The sequence below is a fragment of the Camellia sinensis genome, chromosome 6, assembly GCF_055761805.1.
Source record: "Camellia sinensis isolate YWXY chromosome 6, ASM5576180v1, whole genome shotgun sequence".
In the NCBI taxonomy this organism is placed as follows: Eukaryota; Viridiplantae; Streptophyta; class Magnoliopsida; order Ericales; family Theaceae; genus Camellia; species Camellia sinensis.
In genome coordinates this window covers 24,276,308-24,297,781 of record NC_138966.1, presented here as the reverse complement: position 1 = coordinate 24,297,781, position 21,474 = coordinate 24,276,308, and the positions used below count along the sequence as shown (strand labels likewise).

The following is a 21,474-nucleotide window of genomic DNA, read 5'->3' as shown; positions in this document are numbered from 1 at the left end:
AAATTTATGAGTGATACCCTCTACTACGATGGATCTACTATTTTGTTTGATATCGTGGCATAAATCTAAGCAAAAATGATGGAAATTACCACCAAAAAAAAAAAAAAAAACAAAGAAAAAATGTTACAGTTTGATTTGTTAAACATTTAAGGTTTAAATTGAAATAATTAAAAAAAATTGGAGTTTGATTTGTTACTAAGTTCAAATTGGTTTTTCTTTATAATAATAATAATAATAAGGGTACTCAGTTTAAAAGTCTAATTTTGAATTTTCTTTGATAAAAAATTCACACTCTAAATTATCTATTTGATTTATGGATTGGCATAGCTGGTTCACTTGTCCCTGGGTTAGTCCTTTGCATGCAATTTTGTACCCTAATAATTGTGGCTAACAAGTCTGGGAAAGGAGCTCCTAGCAATATCAAGAAGATGCAAGTTGGCAAGTGAAATTTATGAGAGATACCCCCTAAACCGATGGATCTACTATTATGTTTGATATCGTGGCACGATTCTAAGCAAAAATAATGGAAATTACCAACAACAACAAAAAATAATAATAATAATCAGCTTGTTTTGTTCCATTTTTCTAAAAACACTTTTTAGAAAATTCTATTTTCTTATTTTTCATGTTTTTTTGTTTTTATTAAATTTTTTTAATATTTTAAGCAATTTTTTTTTTAACTTTTTAAACATACCTAACATAAATACACCTAAAAAGTAAAAAAATTGTAAAAAAATCTTTTAAAAATTCATTAAATACCAAAAATATAAAAAAAAATACGAGAATTCAGTACATTTTTTTGAATTTCTATGTATTTATTAGTTTTTAAAATATTTTTTTCACAAATTTTTTACTTTTTAGATACATCTAAGTAAGGTGCATCTTAAAAAGTAAAAAAAATGTTTAAAATTTTCAAAATATTCACTAAAAGCAAAAAAATACAAAAGCTAAAAAATTCAATTTTCAAAAAACTTAACCCAAAAAACTCAAACCAAACACACTGAATAATAATAATAATAATAATAAAAAGTTACAGTTTGATTTGTTAAACATTTAGGGTTTAAATTGAAATAATTAAAAAAATTAGAGTTTGATTTGTTACTAAGGTCAAATTGATTTTTCTTTTTTATAAAAATAATAAAGGTGCTCGGTTTAAAAGTCTAATTTTAAATTTTCTTTGGTCAAAAATTTACGCTCTAAATTATTTATTTGTTTTATGGATTGGCATAGTTGGTTCACTTGTACCTGGGTTAGTCCTTTGCATTCAATTTTGCACCCTAATAATTTTGGCTAACAAGTCTGGGAAAGGAGCTCCTAGCAATATCAAGAAGATGCATATTTGTTTAGTTGGCAAGTGAAATTTATGAGTGATACCCCCTACTATGATGGATCTACTATTATGTTTGATATGGTGGCATGAATCTAAGCAAAAATAATGGAAATTACCACAAAAAAAATATTTAAGGTTTAAATTGAAATAATTAAAAAAATTTGAGTTTGATTTATTACTAATGTCAAATTGGTTTTTCTTTGTAATAATAATAATAATAAGAGTACTCGGTTTAAAAGTTTAATTTTAAATTTTCTTTGGTAAAAAATTCACACTGTAAATTACTTTGGCCATAAGGACAAATTATACAAAATGACCAAACTACTCACATGTATATAAATTTTAGGGTCCAGCTTGTCTCATATTTAGATCAAGACTGGACCCATCCAGTCTGACCTATGTCTCATTTCTAGGCCTTATTTCGATAATCCAAATCATTTAATGTGTTGAACTTGTAGAGTAATATATTCCAGATAACAATCATGTTGATCGGATGTCGATAGCTATTTTGATCGGATCAAATTTGTATTAAAAAAAATGAACGGTGAAAAAATAAACGGTTGATAGAATTCTTCTCCGATCAAATAGCTATCGATATCCAATCAATGTAATTTTTTACAGGGATGTAGTACTCAACGAGTTCTACACATTGAACTGTTCGGATTATCGAAAAGGAACCAAAATATAGGCCTATGAACTGAATTGGACGATTTCTATCTTGATCTCAATATGAGACAAGCTGGACCCAAATTTTATTTTTCACGGTAAACATCATCAAAAAATTCTTCCCCACACACACACTCTCTCTCTCTCTCTCCTCTTTTCCTCGCAGTCGCTCATCGTTCTACGCCGTCACGGCCGTTGCTCGCACTGTCGCGGTTGTCGCTTGCTGCGGCAGGTCCGCCGCATATCCCGCCATCGTCACAGGCGAAGTAGTATGGGGTCTGGTGAGACGACTCCCTCTCTCTCTCCCTATCTTCTCTCTCTTCATTCCAGTTCTAAATCTAAGGCGTTTGTCTTCTCCATTTCTCAGATCAATCCAGTTGTTGTATAGAGACAACAAATCTAAGAAGTATCTACTCGTTGGGACCATTCTCGCTTTGTTGTTTAGTTTCTCTCCGACGAGAACGTACTCTATGTCTCTCTCTGTTTGTGTGTTCTATTTTCAGATCTGAATCAGATGGTGAAGAGCTTGTATATTTTTCTGTGTTTGGTTGCTAAGAAATATAAAAAGAAATTAATTCGTTTTAGAAATTTCAGTTAATGTTAATCAAGATAATGTGTGTTTTGGTCATTCTTGCATGTAGGGTTTGGATTTCTTGTGATTTGAAAATCTCTACTTTTGCCTTTTTCTTTTTTCTTTTGGTTTCTCTACTATTGTTGTTTAGTTCTTAATTTAAATGATACATTTGTGGTTCTGGAAACAAAATATTTTTTCTTGTTTCTTGAGTGTTAATGATCCTATTTGAAATGCACGATGTTAAGTTTTTACTTATCATTAAACATCAGATCGGTTCTGCGAGGTTTTGGGTGATAATGATGATCTGATTAAACAGATAAAATATTTAGACAGATAGTAAAAAATTGAAATGTGTTTTTCAATTGATTTCCAATAGATACAACAAAAGATCTATTTCAACCAAAAAAAAAAAAAAAAAAAAAAATTTATATAGATAAAAAATTAGATGGAAAAAATTTTGAAAAGATAAGAAAAAAAATTGATGTGAATATGTGTTAGCTGTTTTGTAATGTTCTAATATGGTTCAAATGATCTGGGTTTGGATTTAAGTTTTGGCAGCTGAACTATATACTTATTGATATATATTTCAGGCAGTGAAGAACAAGATTCAAGATTCAAAAAATTGTCATCCGATGCCGGAACTGAAGAAGATATATGCCGATGTTTTATTTTTAATTTTTTTTAAATTGTTTTTGTTGTTGATTAGATAGTGGATGGAGTTGTTTTTTCCATTTTTTTTTTTTTTTTGGGTTATCAAAGAACAGTTCTGTTCAAAATTAAAACATATAGTGTGGCTTGTGTATTTCAATAACCAAGATTTGAACAGATAAAAAATCAAAAATAGAATTCAGGAAAAAAAATTGAACAGATAATAACATTTGAACATATAGTTTAAGTAGATAAGCGAAAAAATCGAACATATAATAAAAATTGGACAAATATTTGAATAGATAGGAAAAAAATCGAACATATAGGAGAGAGAGAGAGAGAGAGAGAGAGAGAGAGAGAGATTTGAACATATAGGAAAATAATAAAATTTTGAATAGATAGAATAGATTTGTTTTAAATAGATTTGTTATAGTTGATTTTCAACAAATAAGATAAAAGATCTATTCAAAAAGTGAAAAATTGAACAGATAGACAAAAAAATTTGAATAGATAACAAATAGGGTAAAATTTTTGAACAGATAGGAAAAAAATTGAACAGATAGGGAAAAAGTTTGAATAGATAGTCAGCAAAAAATCAAACAGATGAAAAAATTCAAGGGATAAAATTGGAAACAAAATATCTTTCAGGACTTTTATCAAACTATTTCACAAAACGTGAACTTCTCAGCAACAAAAAATATCCATTGGATTTATCATCAATTTTCTCTAATAATAATAATAATAATTATATTAATTCAAAGCATCAAAATTCTCATTCTTTAAATGGTATTTGGTAGCATAAAAAAGAAAGGATGATATGCATAATGTCTCTATTTGGTGGGATTCTTTGTTGAATCATGTCACGAGATTTAAATGTTTCAAAATCTTTACATGATTCCTTTGTTAGAAATATATAGGCATGAGAAGCAACAATTTATGAACAAAAATTCACGGCCTTTTAAATATATGGCAAACACCTTAGGTCATACTTGTGGAATGCCTTTGGGGTTACTAAGCGCACCAACCTTTTGGAAAAATTAGGAAACCCGTGACTCGTGCCAATGACCACTGTCCATCATAACCAAAGTGTTTCGGTTCGAGAACTCAGGTATGAGGGGAAATGTCATTAATTGAGCACCTCTGCTCACCCGATCAAAAAATCAGCTTCTAGTAAATTACAATGCGATTTTTATAGTCACTATATATTCATATTCCGATTATTATTGATACTAACCTTACTAACTGAGACAATCAAATATAGATTATGTCATTGATCTGGGTTATGCTTTGATTTCATGCATTTTCGAAACGCCTTTTTATACAAACTCAAAAGCATGAGAACCAATTGCATTTCAAAATAAGTAACACAACCTCTATCCTCTGACATTCAAATGGATATCTCAATTAAGCATTTAGCCTCATGGTACAACGCTGGACATAGTAAAATAAAATACACAAGCGGGGTGCTAAAGTTATAAATGCTTGCCTAGTATTCCTCCATGGCAAGTCGAAAGAACATGTTATATACACATGCATGATCTTATATACAACTAACTAATGCGAAACACCCACAATATGCAACTAAGGATTCAATTACTACCACATGACATGTGTATAGTGTATATAACTACCTTTGAATTAATAAAATCGACAAATGCAAATGAACTGAATCCATATGTATGAAAAATGGATGCACAACAAGGGTATGATAAATAAAACGTGATGCTATACAACATACACAGAAAACATATAAATAAAAAAGATAGAAAGACGTGGGGTTGGAAGTTAAACAACAATTCAATGAATGGGAAGAAATTATTATAACAATTGAATGAAAGAATAATAATAATAATAAAAGAAAGTGGGATTGGAGGAGTTATTACAATAATGAATGGATTCAGCCAAATTAATGTTGAATATAACAAATCATGTTAAATAAATATAACAACTCAGCCAGCAACTTTAGAATTACTCACGAGACCACCCCCTTCAGAAGTTGTTGATCTGTTCTTCGAGAAGTTAGCCAGCTATGCAAAACAATGTCCAGCTGAATAGAAAATGGATAGGCCGAACTCTTTTTTCGGGCATAATTTGGGTTAGTGTAGACTTTCCATAATAGAAGCCAAGGACACTTTCTAAAGGGTGTTCATCTTTTATACTTCTACCACCAAGAGAAACCACCTAAAGGGGAGGTAGATGTGCTGCAACCCTCAACAATGATATAAATAGATATATACAACAAATTTGCTTTAAATTAATAAGTTTAAATAGATTAAAACAAGAACAATCTCAAACTCGAGAAAGGGATAGGAACTACATCATCTCTTTGTAAATAAGGGTAAGTTAATATCCAAATTCATGCTATTAATTTGATGAAGTAGATTAATGCAAATCATTTCTTGGTGAAAGTTTTGCTTTTAAAACAAGAGATTCATCAAAGCCATTGAAAACTCCTTTTCTATTCATAGAACAAGGATGTTTCCACCTCTTTCTATGTTCATAAATGATTAAAACAGAAGATTTCAATACCCTTTGACCCAAAATATGTTATTTTGCTTCCCAAAACCAATCAACAAGAAGAGAAAACACAACTTTTTAAACATCAAATCCCAAGGAACGCTTAAGTAATCTTGTGAGACAACTCTTTTACTCATTAGAATTGAGCATAGGTTAAAATATTCTTAAATCATAGTATAGGTGAAGAATAAGTGTGAATTAAACTTGTGAATTGATGGCTAATTGCTACTCCTAAACACATCCACAAGGATCCAAATACATAATAACAAAGAGAGATTATAACTAAAGAAAACAAGAAAATAAAGGAAAAACCATCAACTCAATGGATGGGTGTCTAAATTTTACTTCATATCCATAAGGACTTACAACAGTTACATGATGAAGAATAAAGTTAGAACTGAAGAAAGAGAAGGAGAAAAGTAATTAAAGGTGCAAAAAATTCACCTCTTAAAGAGGGTGAGTCCCTTTGTTTTACAAATTTTATTTTGGTTCCCCTAAATCCTTCTAGATATGTTGTATATTGTCCAAGTACTTCAGCTAAGAGCTTAGGATCAAGCCTCAATGAAGTTTTAGTATTGGAAAGTGAAGGTGGTAGGTAAGGAATGAATGAGGGAGAGAGAAAGGACAAAAAGCTTGTATAAGCTTTGGGCAACATTTTTCAATCCTTAGAAAGAGGTTGCCGAGCTCTATTTATAAAACCCAAGGTGTAAATATCTCAGTGTGTTGAACAAGTTAAAATTCCCAAAAATGCTTTGTATCCTGAACATTCAGCCGGCCATTCCACTTGGTGATCGGTCGAGTGTATTTTTGACTGGCCATAACATGTTGTCCAACCAATTAGAATGTACATCGTTAGATCAGCAAAGTAAGGTTAGCTTGAATTGAGATAAGAAACAGGTATTTCAGAGGATTTTATCCTTTCCATTCATTTCTAATGTATCCCTTACTCTGTTTGTTTTAAAGAATACAACACTTTGATCTTGAAAATATGAGCCTCAAGACATTTTGGCAATGTTTGGAACAACATAACTAAACTTATTTTGAAAAAGATTTTTTCACTAGTCGAAAAGTACTTTGGCCAAAAGAGGTGCTTGTTTGGTCTAAAAGCTCAAACCTTAGACTTCTGGCTGAGAGATTCATAAGACTAGCACATCTCGTTTTCACCACTGGGCACCTAAGAGAGAGCGCCCAAGTCTTAAGATTAGTAAAAAATTGGGTGTTTACAATACCAAAATTTTCTTATTAAATGATTTAAATTTAAAATTTTAAAATATGATTCATTTCAATGACATAATAGGGTTTACATCAATACTAAGAAGAATAATTTTTATTTTATATATTTTTTTAACATTATTCTAAATTAAGGGAGTGATGGAAAATTACATAATAAATAAATAATGGGTTCACGTCACATTATCTACGAAATAACATATTGTCACTCATAATATCTCTCAGGCCCCATTTGTTTGGGGTTATAGGGAGGGGATTGGGTTTGGTAGTGAGTAGGGGATTGAGAATGGGGTGTTTGTTTTGAAAGATAGAAAGAGGATTAGTAATCTCTTGGTATTAGTAAGGAGGAGGAAGGGGGATTGGTAAGGAGGAGGTAGAGATGGTATTAGAAAAATAGTGAGGGGATTAGAAATTTTTTTATTTTTTTTATTTTTTATATATTGGGAATTTTTTTTTAAACATAATGTTTAATTTTTTTTATATTTTTTATTATTTTGTATAAAAATAATTTAACAATTCCTCACTATTAATCTCCTCACTATCAATCCCCTCACTATTAATCCCCCCACTATCAATCCCCTCACTAACAATCCCTTCACTATTAATCCCCTCACTATGAATCCCCTCTATTCTATCTCTGAAAACAAACGGGGCGTCAAACTTCTATCCAATGCTCCGATTGCCCATCATTTTTCCATTGATGCCTTATCCCATATAATTAGCTTTGCTAACAATTCTGCATCTCCACTCTGTTTAGGTACATTACATACACTTGATTCATTTAAATCAATTGTATTTTAAATCTAGAATGGGATATTTGTTCACCAGGCATGATTGAAGCAGCTACACCTGATGTCGTGGTTGTTATGACAATCAACCATTTTGACCTGGTTGTAACTAGTAAAGCACAATACAAATAAGTCTTACCAGTTCCTCCTAGTCCCATCAATAAAAAAAATTCCATTCTTGTTACAAATAACATAATCAATTATAATGTTATATGCATTCTTTTGCTCTTGATTTAAAGTTGTTGATGCTAAACAATCTTCTATAGGATTTCTATAGCCAATTCATCAAGTACTTCCCCTTTTTCCATTATTTCCTATTCGGATATGTTTGACTTCAAAACTAGTAAGTAATCTTTTATATTTCTTCCCATGCTGTCTAAGAAATATTCAACATTTTTAAGTGTCTATAACTGTTGCAGCTCAACAGTGAGGCCTTCAATGTGTGAGAAATCTTCAGACATAGTTTCAAAGTGTTCATCCCATAACTTTCTTACATCACCAATATACTAAAATTGTTGCAAAAATTCTACGCAAAGCTAACGACATTTGGAAGGAAGAAGCCTCAACTAAATAATTTGATATCCAATCATCTACTTGAAACAATCCTCTCTTTTCAGCAGCTTCTTTAAATGAAGAGAATTGAATACCATTATAGCTTAATAAATCAGCAAAAGATGGACTCCTAACATGGTTTAAAAAAAGCCTCAAGTAATATCTCTCACCTTCAGATAGGTTTGCTCCATTTATGCAACCTATTACTTATCTTGTTTTCCTTTCTTTCTAATACTTCCCTTGTTTGTTCCTATCACGACCCAAACCCACTTACATAGGTTTAGCATCGTAACCGACTAGTAATCCTAAGATTACCAAAGGCCTCTGAGACAGATTAACAAAATAAGGGGCTAGCGAAAGCAAATATCAAAATACAATGTCCATAGAGCTGTGTAGACTTTTATGAGACAAAAAATTTAAACCTTATATTTACATGACATATGACGTCATTCACGCATCGCCACAAGTATAGATAAATAAAAAAGGACGTAGTCCTATTTGCAGAGTAACATTAAGACTTGTCCAAATAAACAAAAGAAATAAAAGCTTAAAACTTGTTCATTAGCTTGGTCACAATTATTGCCCACAGAAACTTGACCACAAAAGACTTCCGGAAACTCCTCAGAAGGCGTACTAGTTGGCCGACACAAACAAAATTCAGATTGGAAGTCTTAAACCTGGTCACGTGCCTGTTCACCTACATACATAAAATAAATAATGAGCTGGAGCATAGTGAATAACAACAGAGTAAAGGTTTTGATGAATGATGTCCATAACAGATTCAGAAATCAGAATTCAAATCAGAAACAGATTCTTATGCATATTTAGATTTGTAAACAATTATACATGGTATATCCATTAGCCAACTGATCAGATTGGTCATAAAGACCCACGTATAGAGTAAGAGATTATATTGGTCATAAAGACCTACGTGTAGAGTAATTGGTCATAAAGATCCATATTCACATGAGATGGTCACTAAGACTCACGTGTAGATTAGATAGTTGATTATGCATAATCAGTTCTATGAATGGACCCCACGTGAAACCGTGGTACCAGGTAATAGATAACATATGATAGATTCACATAATGTTAAGGATGCCACAAATACATTTCAGAAAATTGGACATTCATTCATGGTTCACAAAATAGCATTTCAGAAAACATATCATATCATATCATATCATATCATATCAGTCAGAAAATACTTATAGTCAAACATAGCTTTACAGAATTGTTACTCACAGATAGCTCCAGAAGTAGAACAGATAACTTAGACAGAGCAGACGGATACTGGCGCGTGACCTATATAAACACGTGATGGATATACAAAATGAAACACACTTTCTGTAATCTCTTAACTTATTACATTTCTTTCTTAGTGTGTTTTTACTTCTTATCCTCATTATTATAGCTTAATCATGGCTTAAGAATGTCTAGGATGTAATGAGGATACTTCCCATTTAATAGATCTTGAGATTGAGGCACTAGCCAGAGATGACCCTATTTGAAGATCTGGCCTCGCATGGACTACAGTGTTGAACTGATTCTAATTCTTGAGCTGATTGGAATCCTTGAATTCGCCCAAGGAACAGGTATCATATACAGTTCAGACGATTTTGAAGACGATCAGACGAGAAATAAAGATTCTAACTAAGAGGGTTGCTGCAAAATACGCACTTAAAAAATTTAACTTAGACCAAAGCAAAAATTAGTTATTTTGCAAAGAAATCCAATCAATTCATATGTATAAATATGTGAGTTTGAAAGGCCATAAAGTAGAAGGGAAATTACTCTTATATATATGTTCAAATGTTTAAACATTAATTAAGTGTTAAAAAAAATAAATAAATCAAATAATTCGAAAGTATGAAGTATGTAATAGTCACATTTTCTTTTCTTTTTTTTTGAGTTTCTTAATAGTTTACTTTATTTATTTTTATTTTGTGCCAAAATAATTTTATTTTTCACTTACGTTTAGCATAGAAGGATCTAAAAAAATAAAAAATAAAAAATAAAAAATAAAAAGTACCAAAAGAAATAAATAAATAAATAAATAAACAAGTATTTTGTTTTGCTTTTTTTTTTTTTGTGTTGACTTTTTTTTTTATCAAAATTTCAAATTTGACTAAAAAATTTTAAAAACAAAATCCATTTTTGTATAATATTTGGTAGGAAGGACAATGATGAAAAACATAAGTGCAGATCCTTGTAGTGCAAATGTTATAGTGTATTAAAATGACGTTATTTCAATGCATTAAACAAAAAAGATAATAAATAAAAACAAATAAATAAACTTATTGCTGCATTCTAGGCCACAAACTTGTGGCTTTTGATTGACAAATCTGCAGCAATCGGCTGAGATTGTTCTTATTGGTTTCATGATTTTAAGTTGGCGGGTTCCCTTACCCTCCCTATCTACAAATTTGGCACTATTAACAATGAGTGTTTTTTCTCTCTCTCTATATATATGCACAGGGACGGAGCCAGCCTATGACGAAAGGTTGCCATGCCCCTTACTTTTCAAAACCAACATATATATATATATATATGCATAGTATTTGAGAAGAACACATCTAACTATTTATATATTGGCCCCTCAATACCTAAGACAATTTCCCAATACTTAAAGACAACTTCTACACTAATTCTACCTAATTAATGTATGTGTCTCACAATAAAATATAAAGAATTTGATCAAAACCCCCTCATAATAAAATTTAACAAAAAAATTTTTTGTAAGTGTTTTTAACATTAAAAGCATAAATTCTTACAAATGAGAATCTTGGTGAATTCCAAAAGGTCTTATACTTTCAAATTCTTACCAGATTATAATTTTTACACCCACAAAATAATCAAAAGATATTATGAATGAATATCTTTAAAATTAAAGGAGGACAACCATTAAACATGTAAAAGTGAATTTGAAATCATTTCAAGAACTCTCTAGTTTAGTTTAAGCACAACGGGAAAAACCCAACAAAACTATGAACGAAGAATGGAAAAAAACAAAAAGGTTGTTAGTTGTATAAAGCCTAACTTGATAAGTGGGCTGTTGGTCTACGAATTGGAGTGGGCTGTTATGTTTTTATCTGTTTGTAGAGTTGATTGAGAGATAATGCGATCAAATATAAGATTTTGAAATCCGAAACAAAGTGGGTAACAAACTATTAAGATGTTATGATAATTCAGAATAATGAATCAACTCAAAAAAAAAAAAAAATATCGATTATGTTTTTCTTGCTCATGATTTTCAAACCTGAAATCGATGGCTTAATTTTTTTTGTTCTCAACCAATATGGAGTAATACTTTTGATAGTCAAACTTGGTAGTCCGTTCAGTAATAAGTTGAATTATAGCATTTAGATACGAGAGTTCTTTGTCTACTCTTTGAATATCACTTGGGACTTTCTCATGCGTATTAGTGATTTTAATAGAATCACCCACGCAAATTGACTGTGGGTTTGCACTGTTTAAGTAATTCCTTTGAAGGAGTGTAATCAATTGACGATATTGTACGTAACCCATGAAGCCATAAGCATTCATTGTCCAAAAATTTATTTTATTGGATACTTTAATCCTTTAAGGGTATGTTTGATTGGAAGGATTAAAGCATGGGATTAGGATTATTAATCCGTGGGCCCAATCATCCTATGTTTGTTTTGACATTTTGGTTTAGGACTATTAATCCAATGGATAATTAATCCAATAAATTTGTAGGATTATTAGTAATGGGGTAGGGGTGGGATAGTTAATACCACACTAATTTAATAGGATTATTAATACCTCACTATTAGTATTGTGAATCAAACATGGCCTAAGTGTTCTATTCAAATTGGCATTCTAATATAGATTCAACTCTTTGTAGACATTGATGGATTGGGGCACCTCAAAAATTTGAAAAATATCATATATTATATTAGAAATTTTAAAATAATCTAAAATTATAAGAATTTGTACTCTAAAATTTTTTTTAGATAATTTTAAAATTATATAGAGTAGCTTCTTTATTTTTTTAAATTATAGAACAGTCATTCCAAAGTCATAATTCTAGATCCATCCCCGTTTGTAGAAGTGGTGTCAGCAAAAACTAAAACATGTACTGTGAGGGCAATTTAGGAATTAAAAAGAAGTAGAAAACACTTATGTTCTTCGTGCTTTTAAATACTACTACCAGTAGACTAGTAGACAGAGAGTAGACTAGTAGATAAATAGTAGTAGGTATCACAGATGACCAATTATTCAACACGACGGATCAACACAAATATGTCGCCTTAGAAATAACTCCGACGAATAATTGAATGTTTACAGAGATTCTTTTTACCTGCCAGACAGACATTAACATGTTTGTCTTTGTAGAAATTTATGAGCCAGCATCCCTTGAAAATTCGATGATAATGTCTAAATATTTCCAACATGGTTTTTGCCTTTTGAATCAGCCCATGTGATTACAAGTTGAGGAGTGCACATCAATCTCGTTTCAGAATCTTTATCAATTTTGATGATAGAGAAAATACAATAACAGATAGTATTGTTTCATGTGGCTTTTATCAGCTAATGTTTATTGTTTTGAGAATTTTGGCAACTGACAAAACCCTCCTAAATTATTGAAAGTAAGTGTAAATGGAAATCTCAAATTAGTGGTATGTACAAGAGTTTTCTTGTATTTGGTGTAAGTTTTATTTTCAATGTTTAACATAATTTTTTTTTTCTTGTGTAAGATATACACACACACCAAAAAAAATAAATAATAAATAATAATAATAATATAAATAAATAAATTCATATATATAATGTAATTTTTTTAAAACTGTTCCACCAATATACAATTTGGTCAAGTTCTTAGAATGTGAATAGGAATGACAAACTTTTCAGCTGGATTAAATCATCAAGGCTTCAATGGATGTGATTGACACTCACTCTTCTTTGGATTATAGTCGGTTCTTATTAGGGGTGGGAATCGTGTTGTGTCATGTCGTGTCAATTTTGTGTGTCGAAAGTATGAACACGAACACGAACACGATTTGTTTAATAAACATGTCATATATGTAAATACTAACACAACCTATTAATAATCGTGGCAACCTGTAAGTGACACGATTGACACAATTAATTTCTAATCCTATTTATTTATCATGATACGGTAGGATACAACACGATTGACCCAACAAAAAACCTATTTGAGAGAAAGAGAAGCAAACATGAAAAATCTTGCTTGGAAGAAAAGAAAAAGAAAAAATAAATAAAAAATAAGAGAACAAAAAAGGTCGTTTTCTATATTCAATTAATCAATATAAATATCTATTTATATATAAAGTTACGGAGGTCGTAATTAGGCTATTTTTGAGTCACGGGCCGTGTTCATGTTAACAGGTTACATGTTAAAATAAATGGGTTACACATGTCATCATCAGATGTCACAGGTTCAAATCGAATACGAGGTTCATGGGTTGTGTCATATACATGTTCGTATCGAAAAATACTCAATCCTAAATCGTTAACTTTGTGTATGGTTCGAGTCGTGTTATATTTGTCGTGTTGGGAATTCCCACCCCTAGTTCCAAGAGTTTTTTTTTTTTTTTCATAATATTCTAAAAAATTAAACAATGTACAGAAATAACACACTTTTCAAATTATTTAACAAATTAACTAACTTTTTAAAATTGCGTCTTCAAAATGCAATTTTATGACAAAATCACATCATCAAAATACACTTTCATGGTGACTGGCCACGTAAAGTTGCCAATGTAACTATATTGAAATAGTATTTTGAAAATGCAAGTTTACTTTAAAGTTGCATTAGGAAACTTGCATTTTTAAAATGCAATTTCAACACTGCCTTTAAATTCCATTTTCAAAACATAATTTCAACATTAATCCAAAAATGATGTTTCAATACTCATTTTGAGCCGCGATTTAAACATAAGATTGGGTATGTCATTTTGAAAATGAGATTTTAGTTAAATCGATTTTCAAGAAATTCTAATGTAGGATACACGATTTTACCGAATCACAATTTGAAAAAGCAAAATAATGAAATTACAATTTCAAGATGTAATTCTATGTTGAAAAATAGTCAATATAGCAAACTTGTATTATTACATAATCCAAATTCATATGATTTCATTACATAAAAATAAAAAATTAAAAAGTTTGTTATCTTAACTATTTAATGAAATCGTATATATGTTAACTTAGTGAAATCATATTTATGTACTAAATAAAATTTTGCTATATTAAATATTTTTCAACATGAAATCGCACACCAACATTTGGTTTGGTTTTGAGAATTTAATTTCTAAAATTTTTTCAAAAAAACCTTTAGACTAATTTAGTAAAAAAATGAAAAATAAAATCACTCATTACTTTCACAAGATTTTATCTTTTCTAAGAGCACAAATAATTTTTAAAATTTCAAAAATTATTTTTTGATGTTTACTTGTGTCAAACTAATTTTTATTTCTTAAAAAATAATAATAATAAAAATATATTCTAAAATTAAACCAATCATTTTTATTTTGTATTTTGAAATTGTGATTCCAAAAAATCGTATTTCCTAAATCACAATTTCTTGAAAATTTACTTAAAATGTGATTTAACTAAAATCCTTTTTTTAGAATGCAATATCAACATTATGTTGAAATCACATCTTCAAAATGAAATATTATATTGAAATATCATTTTCAAAATGCACATATTATGTTGAAATCGTATTTTGAAAATACGATTTCTTGTCAAGGTAGAAATTGTGTTTTGAATATTCAACTTCAAAATAAACTTGTGTTTTTAAAATGCGATTTCAACATGCCCACGTTAGCACCCTTAGGTAGCCATGTCAACATGAAAGTGCATTTTGAAGATGCGATTTTGTCATGAAATTGCATTTTGAAAATGCGATTTCAAAAAATGGATTAATTTGCTAAATAGTTTAAAAACTATGTTCTTTTCGTAAATAGTTTGATTTTTGAAAATGTTTAGAAAATAAAAATAAAAACTCCTAGTTCCAATCCCCATCATACTTTTTCTGTTTTTGGTTTTTCCTAAAAAATTATTACTGCAATTGTCATCTAATCAAATCAAGGTAAATTAATTTTTGCGTCCCAATATAATAAATTCACTAGTATCCCTTGCATATTATTTAACTAAGCGGTGCTTGTGCATATAATCATTTTATTTTAGAAAAATAACATCGTAAACAGTATAATTGAATTCAAAATATAAAATTACAAGTTGAAAGATTTGAAGAAAAAAAATTAATTAGAGCATAAGTGCCCACCTAATTGCTTAGGAATGTTTTGAGAAAATTAAAAAAATGTGACATAAATACCAAGTTCAGTGTTCTCTTTATAATGATATAGATATAGATATAAATAGAACATAGTCACAACTCTACTTATATTTCTTTTAGGGAAAATTATATTAAACCCACTCAAACTATCAATCATTTATACTTTACCCCTCTAATGTTTTAAACCCAACAATTACATCCCTCAAACTATTTGAATTTGAACATTAAGTCCTTCTGTTAGTCATCGGTTAGATATTTAGATGAAAAATTATCAAGTGTTGTGCACATGATGATGATATTAAATTTTATGATCAAATTATCCTATTTTATCTTTTGTAAAAATTTAATATAAACATCATGTGCGTATCACTTGACAATTTTTGATTCAAACTAAGGACAATAATGCAAGGAGGAGGAACTCCTATAAATAAAGGATCTGCACCTGAAGTAAGGGTAAGTGAGAAAAAAGAACAAGAAAGAAAGGACTTACAATATTGAAAGAATACTAACTAGATCTTCGGAGGGTTCACTCGGTGCACCACCCCACCAGAACTTGTTCTTTGTTTGCAGGAATATGGCATGAAATGGATTATCCTCTTGATAGCAACTGGGCATAAATTCCGACTCATAACAGTAGATTATCATATCTAAATTTAAGTTATTATCCTCAAATAATTAAAGTCAAATATATTTATTTGAAATCCACGCCTATCTAAACAAATGTAAATCACAAAGCAGTGTAAAAGTTAGTACAAAATTTTTATATTTATATGAGACTCAATCATTTTCAGAGCACAAGTACAAGTCTTCAAACCTTGTAATTAGGTGATAAATCACATGGGGGACAAGTAAATAAATTTCTTGGGAGTAAACATTATAGGCTAGGCATTATGTTATCTAATGTACATATGCTTTTTGAATAAACAAGTCTCATGTGTATCCAACCAAGAAAGGCCGACGGTCAATAGTGAACTGTGGGTGAGAGAACAAGATGGCTAGTAATGTGAAATGCTTTTATGTCCTGTTTGCTATTTTAAATTTCATATTTTTAGAAATAAAAATAATTAAAAGTTTGAAAACAGCTTCCATTTGTATTTTATTTTGGTGGGATTTTTTTCTTCATATATTCATAAAAAAAACTCTTGAAAAATGTGTTTTTTAGAAAAAAAAAAAATCAAAAATAATTTTTTGAAATAGTTTTTGGGTAATAAGTTTCATTTTTTTTTTTGATAATAGAAAAATAAAAATAAAAACAATATCAAATGCTATGATTTGTCACGACACTAACAATGACAGTTTTTTTTTTTTTTTTTACATTATCTTTTGTTTGCCAAGAGATGCAACTTGCAAGGAAGAGTTAAATTTAAGGACAATATTATATTATATTAGAAGCTTCTATGAATATGGTCCATATGGAGGTGGAGAAGAAAAAAAAAAAAATTCATCTTTGACAAATTTCAAATCAAATTTGATTTTTTGTTTTGTTTTGTTTTGTTTTTTTTTTTTCATATAACAATGATTAACCATTAACCACAACTTCAATGAAGCTTTGGGTAAGTTTAAATAATTGACAAGATTACAATAACAAAAAAAAAAAAAAAAATTACTATTTATATAAAATTTATCATCAATACTAAATGATATTTCAATAATTAAATATCATTAAAATAGATATTTTATTTTAAAATAATAAGTCTGAATGTTAGCGTTTCTTGGCTAAGCATTGAGAGTGGAAATGTAAGGGTTAAATAGAGTTCTATTTCTATAATGGGAAATGCTAAGAACAGCCTAAGTACCATCCATTAGTGTATGAAAGCAAGAAAAAAAAAAAGCTTGCAAAAAATATGTGTGAAAAGAATCTCAAGACTCTTCTTCTAGCATTTCTTTTATCTAAAAAGCTTCTTTAAAGGCAAGGTATAAGAGTTATTATTGCTAAAAAACAGTATGAAATTCATACGGTAAAATATGAATATTTATATTACTAAGTTTTTAATCATTTAAAAAATATTAGTAAGGGTAAAATTATTCATAAAATTTCTTAAATACGGAAATTAAGATTTGGTGAATCAAATGTCTAAATAATAAGATTTATTAAAATATAAGAATATATTATGAATTAATTGAGATATAAGTAGTTAAAATTTTTTTTCTAATAAATCTCTCATAATTTAACTAATGATTCATTTTATTCTAAAAATTCAACCAACAATGATCCGCCACTACAAGAAAAAGCAGAAATGGTGACTAAAAAAAAAATTTTCGTCGCTGAAAGTAGTTTTTTGGGTGACTAAAATGAAATTAGTAGCCAAAAGTCTCTAAAACAATTTAGTAGCCAAATGTATATGTATTGGCGACTAAAAACCAGTTTGGTCGCCGATTATATGGGTTTTAGCGACTAAAAAAATTTTAGTAGCCAAAAATGAAGGTTTTTGGCGACTAAAAAAATTTAGTAGCCAAAATTATAGGTTTTGGCGACTAAAAAATAGTTTTGTCGCCGATTATACGTGTTTTACCGACAAAAATAAATTTTGTAGCCAAAAGTGAAGCTTTTTGGCTACTAAAAAAAATATAGTAGCTAAAAGTCTACAATTGGCGACTAAAATTCAGTTTAGTCGCCAAAAGTGGAGGTTTTTGGTGACTAAAAATAAGTTTAGTCGCCAAAAGTGGTAATTTTTAGGCGGGAATTATTTTTTTAGCGACTAAAAAATAATTAGTAGCCAAAAGTATAGAATTGGCGACTAATAAATAGATTTAGTCGCCAAAAGTGGTCTTCTTTTTTTTTTTAGTAAATAATTTATTTTTTACATAAATTATATTGAATAAAAATAATTATGTTTATATATATAGTTTTATATTAATACGGGTCAATATACTATATAAATAATAGGGGGGTTTGGTGATAGCCCCCTCACTATCTAATTTGTTTTTCAAAAGGACAAGAATTATATAAGTACTTTCAAAACTCCCTAATATTTTAAAACTTGTTTCTTTTACTATATTACCCTCATATCTATCAGCTTTCCTATTAAGCCATTTTTACTGTGTATTTCAGAGTAAAATTTTACTCTGAATAAAAGTAAAATTTTACACTCTGAAACAAAAAGTAAAATTTTACTTCGTATAAAAGTAAAATTTTACTCTGAAAAACTAGTAAAATATTAGACTCTACACAAAAGTAAAATTTTACTCTGAAAAACGAGTAAACTGTGAGACTTTGAAGCTAAAAGTAAAATTTTACTCTGTTTAAAAGTAAAATTTTACTCTGAAAAACTAGTAAAATGTTAAACTCTACACAAAAGTAAAATTTTACTCTGTATAAAAGTAAAATTTTACTATGAAAAACCAGTAAATTGTGAGACTCTGAAGCTAAAATTAAAATGTTACTCTGCACAAAAGTAAAAAAGCGAAGGCAGTGTTTGTGGCGGCTGAAGTGTTTGGCAATGACCACCTCTTGATAGTAAAATTTTACTGTCATTCTAATACTAGAGTAAAATTTTACTCTAATTCTCTCAAACAAAAAACAGAACAATAGAACAAGAGTAAAATTTTACTCTCATTATCTGAAACAAAAAACAAAGCAATAGAACCAAAGTAAAATTTTATTCTGGTTCTGTCAAATGAAATTAGATAAAAAATAACAAAAATAAATAATAAAACAAACAAACAAACAAACAAACAAAAACAAAACAAATTAATCAACAAATCAACATATCTAATTGAGAAGAAAAACTTCTAAAACTCAATCAACAATCACAAATCTCAATGAAAAGAATACATGTGTTCAACAACACTCATACACACAAATATATATATATATATACATATATTCAAAACTCAAATCTGTGTTTAAAAAAATATGTATAACCAAACGGCTCCACCAGTACTCTTCTCCACGTGGTCGTCATTGTTGATCGCGCGTCGTTGCTGAATGATGTTGGAGAAATCAACGGAAAGATCGGAGTAGAGAGATATGACTTTGGATATATTACTGTTGATCTGTCAAATTAAGGCAACGTTCTTGACAAGATTGTCAGGCATCTTCGACTGGTGATTCTCGTTAACCTGTTGAATCAAAGCTCGATTCCAGAGGGAGCGGCAAAAGAGGATCAGACGCCGGCGGCGTTGGCGAGGTCTGAAGCTTCCAGACCTGAAGCTTGAAGGAGTTAGAGAAGGGAGAGAGGGAGGAGAAAGACAAAGAAGGTGGGGAGAGAGTGAGTGGAGAAGGTGAGAAAATTTAGTTGAGGGTATAATAGTTTAATAAAATATTTAAATAATAAATTTTGTCCTTTATGTAAGATTTTATAATTATGAGGGGGTTTAGAAAGTATAATTTTTTTCTTAATCCTTTTAACAATAAAAGGAAGGTAAAGGGGATTTATAGCCAAATTTCCCTAAATAATATATGTTGCATATATAATCATGTGGTGTTGTAGAGGCATAGTGAAGAGAGTGTGTTGTTTAAGGTTTAGAATGTGGGGGTTGGTGGTTCGAATCTCAGCAGAAGAAAAGTTAGTATTTTTTTTTTTTTCACAGAACGACTTTTGGCGACTAAAATTATTGGTCGCCAAAAGTGTTGGTTTTGGCGACTAAAAGGTTTGGTCGGCGATTCATTGACTATTGGCGACTAAAAGATTGGTTGGTAAATGTATAATTTTAAGAAGTGTAATTGACTATTGGCGACCAAAACTTTGGTCACTAAAGATCTATTTTTTGTCGACTAAAACTTTTTTAGTCGCCAATACCTCCCCCGACCATGTTTTCGCGACAAAACCGGCGACTAAAAAATTTAGTCGGAGAAACTAAAAAGTCAACTTTTGGCGATTAAAAATGGACTCTTGGTGACTAAAAGTTTAATCGCCAAAGATGCTTTTTCTTGTAGTGCGCGTTATCATGGCGGTGAAAAAGAAAAGGTGCAACCAACACATGCATGCATTTCCATGTACTTTATTATATGACAAAGTTTAAACGGTAGGTCTAAGATCTCAGGAAAATAAATAAGAAATTTTTGATCACTTTATTTTTCTGGGGTTAGATTTATAGACTTTCTAAATGTTAAATTGGGAAAGATATGCATCATCAACACCACTTCATGTTTGAAACTTCATCCCTCTCCTTTTATGTCCCCCTCCCCACTTGTGCCAGCTCTTGAAGCCGACTTTGCTTACTTCTTCTTTCCACCCACCCCCCCAATTGACTTCCCCCTATCCATGCATAATATTATTAAAAAAAAAAAAAACTATGTTCTTAATTTTAATTTCTATATTTTAATGTATTCTCAATCATTAAATATGCTTCAAGATTTATGTATGTCGAGATTTTCATGTGATCTAATTAAAAATGCATTAGAACATAAAATGAAAGAATTTGGAAATAGATGATCATTGTCCAAAAAAATTATGTACTCTAAAAAAGTAACCTAACAAATACTCTAAAAATGAAATATATAGTGTGGTATGGGTTACATTCAAAACAAATTTGATTCATACATATTATTTTTGAAATAATTTTTATTTTTTGTACTCAAAAATAAAATATACAAATTTGGGTCACATTCGGAATGAATTTGGTCAATATATTTTATTTATTTTTGAAAAAAATTTCAAGATATTCTTTTAGTACGTACCATGGATAAATGCCTATAAATACAACACGTTCTCTAGCCTCTCATACCATCACAAGCCAAACCAATTCCCTTAAATCATCCATACAACAAAACCCTTGTCACCCTCCATCATCATTAGTCTCAATCTTTATCCTCCCCATTGAATATCTAATAAATGACTAGTAGAAGAACTTAATGTCAAATTTAAATAGTTTGAGGGAAGTAATTGTTAGAAATGGTTATAAAATTTTGAATAAAATCAGAATTTTTTCTTAAGTT

At 29.7% G+C, this 21,474-nt stretch overlaps 1 long non-coding RNA gene across 1 annotated transcript; it reads left to right on the top strand.

Moving 5' to 3' along the window:
• Nucleotides 1–2,091: 2,091 nt before the first annotated feature.
• On the top strand, nucleotides 2,092–2,584 carry LOC114292134 (uncharacterized). Its single transcript, XR_003639593.2, has 2 exons — nucleotides 2,092–2,277; nucleotides 2,364–2,584. It is a non-coding gene; the product is annotated as an uncharacterized LOC114292134 (long non-coding RNA).
• Nucleotides 2,585–21,474: the final 18,890 nt, after the last annotated feature.